Below are 3,160 nucleotides of genomic sequence, written 5' to 3'. Positions count from 1 at the left end.
CACCTCTTTTGGCCAAAGATGAAAAGGTATGTTGAAAGGGTGTGTGAAAGGTGCTTAGTATGTATAAAGGCAAAGTCAAGAGTCATGCACCATGGATTGTACATGCCTTTGCTGATACCAACCATGCCATGGGTAGATATTTCAATGGACTTTGTTTTGGGACTACCAAAGACCAAGAGTGGAAAGGATTCAATATATGTGGTGGTCGATCGATTCTTCAAGATGGCGCATTTATACCATGCCACAAGATCGATGATGTTATTCATGTTGCAAACTTATTCTTCTGAGAAGTGGTAAGGTTACATGGACTTTCTCGAACCATTGTGTAGGATAAAGATGTTAAATTTTTAAGCCAATTTTGGAGGACTATGTGGAGTAAAGTTGGCACAATACTACTCTTCTCTACTACTTGTCATCCTCAAACGGATGGACAAACTGAGGTAGTTAATAGAGTTTTGTCAACATTACTTAGATCAATCATCAAGAAAAACATCAAGACTTGGGAAGAATGCCTACCACACGTGGAGTTTGCACACAACCCAACAATTCATTCAGCAACCAAATAGTCTCCATTTGAGGTATTGTATGGTTTCAATCCTTTAACTCCTTTAGACTTACTTCCTTTACCTTGTGATCAAACAGTGAACAAAGACGAAAAGGACAAGGCATAATTTGTTAAAAGACTCCATCAGCAAGTCAAGTGCAATATTGAACGAAGAACTAGACAATATGAACAACAAGGAAATAAGGGAATGAAGAAGATGACTTTTGAAATAGGTGATTGAGTTTAGGTACACTTTAGAAAAGAAAGGTTCCCAAATCAAAGAAAACCCAAACTATTACCCCGAGGAGATGTCCCATTTCAAATCGTGGAAAAGATCAATGACAACGCATATAAACTAGAGTTGCCTAGTGAGTTTGGTGGAGTAAATGCTTCATTCAACATCTCAGACTTATCACTCTTTGAAGATGGAAATAATTTAGGGACAAATCGTTTAAAATAAGGGGGATGATGTGATCACGCACACTATGGATCCATAAGTCATGCCACAAGGTCCCATTAGTAGATCAAGGGCCAAACAATTCAGGGAAGTACTCCTAACTAAGTGTCTTGAAGCTTTTGATTCATTAGAAAACTTGACACCCTCCAATGTTAAGTTATATAATGTTTTAATAGTTAAAGAATGACTTAGTATGAACACATCATGCACATTGTTAATTAAATATGTTAGAATAGTCTTGTAATCATATTAAACATGATTCATCAAACTTATATAATGAAAGCATACTTATCATTCATTTTATCAGCTCAAATGCATTCATTTTAGCTCTTAGGCTTTATACATTAGCTCACACATATTATATGATGATATATTTAGCTCATGACATGCAATCATAGCTCACAATACCATAATCATGCATGGCAGTAAGGTATTTAGGTCATATCAGCTCAATGCCATAAAATTACCTTGTTTCCTTGCAAATGTAGGTACATTGGAGCATGACACATGTTGAGGTAGCTTGGTGGATTATTTGGACATCATATGCAGCTCACAAACAACTAATAAAGTACATGGCAACTCGTGGAACACTAAGGAAAGCTCAACTCAGCTGGAGGAGCTCAAGGCCAACTAATCTCAGCTAGTTGGACTATTTGAAGCCAAGTTGCTAAAAGTGACATCAAGTGTAGGTGAATGTAGCTGAATGTAGTTGAATGTGTTGATATGAATCTTACAAGGTCTCGGCTAGGAAGCTCATTCATAACCAACCCCTTGCTTGCTAGCTAGCTACACACTCAAGAAAGCTTGGAGGAAGACCATGCACGCCCAAGATGATGCACATGACCAGCCTTCATTCTATGCACAAGTCTACACCACAAGGTTCCCTAGAACACCCATGTGTTTGTCATATGACCAGCAACCATGTGCCTTGCATGTGGTATCATTTAGGCGCCAAGAGAAAAGAATACATCACCATTCGGCCAAGCACTCCCTCCTATTCAATTTGGCGCCAAGATGAATAGCAAAGGGAACCATTCGACCAAGGGTTATTACCCTTCATTTAGGACCGAACCATAGTTTCTTTTAGCATTTAAATTATGTCTTTATAGGGAGACACAAGGGTTAGCCGAACCACCATGTACCTATTCGCTCATGCCCCTCCAAAAACTATAAATAGGCTTTCCTATTTCATTTGTAAGCAGACCTTTTTGATTAATTAAAGTGAGATTATTCTCTTTGCTTAAGTCCTTAAGACTTTTATCGACTTATCAAAAAAATCATTTACTTGTGGTGTCAGCCCCTTCCCTTTGATACTGGTGGTTCCTATCTTCATATGTATAGTGGGTCCAAGTCCTTATTACCACCCCTTAAAGAAGCAATATAAAGTATGGGTTTTTTCTCTCTATAGCAATGGTTCTTCTTTGAATCTTCTTTAAGATACTATCCTCACAACCATTCCATTGTTTCATCAACCAAACCCATACCATATCAACAATCTTCCACTATCATCTCTCATATCATAAATAGCCTATCTTATTGACCTTTACATCTACCACCAAATCTTTGTTTTGAGCCATTCACTTATGCATGTTGTTTTGCTTCCTTCCTAGATCCACAATCAATCGAAGAGGTAGAATTACCTTACATCACTTTGGGTATCGGTACCATTTTTGCATTATGCAAAATGAACAATAATGGTAATATCGATACTACCCAGTGAGTATCGATACTTCACTTACCTTTGGTATCAGTACCATATGAACAATATCGATACTGTAAGAACATTATCAGTACTACTTGTACAAAAATGTATTTTATGCTCAATTCCAAGTAAAGTGGTATTTAAATTATTTTTGAAAACTTTGAACAAATTCAATTCAAGTCCAAAAACACTTTTGCCTTAATTGTTATATCAAAATATAGTTTAACAAGTAATAAAGTCTCCTACATTTATTGTAGTTTTATCTTTGGTTGTAGCAAACAAACTGGTAACCTAGGAAAGTATATGTATATAATGTGTTCTTGTATGGTGATCTGCATAAATATGTTTATATATAACAACCTCTAGTGTTTGAACAGCGAGCTTCAGGTGGTGGTCACCTTGTGTGCAAGTTACAAAGGTGTTGTTGGGCTTCGACAGGCTCCAAAAAATTGGCATG

Source organism: Hibiscus syriacus, unplaced genomic scaffold (assembly GCF_006381635.1).
Source record: "Hibiscus syriacus cultivar Baekdansim isolate YM2019G1 unplaced genomic scaffold, ASM638163v2 tig00116984_pilon, whole genome shotgun sequence".
In the NCBI taxonomy this organism is placed as follows: domain Eukaryota; kingdom Viridiplantae; phylum Streptophyta; class Magnoliopsida; order Malvales; family Malvaceae; genus Hibiscus; species Hibiscus syriacus.
Note: the sequence above shows the minus strand (reverse complement) of the source record.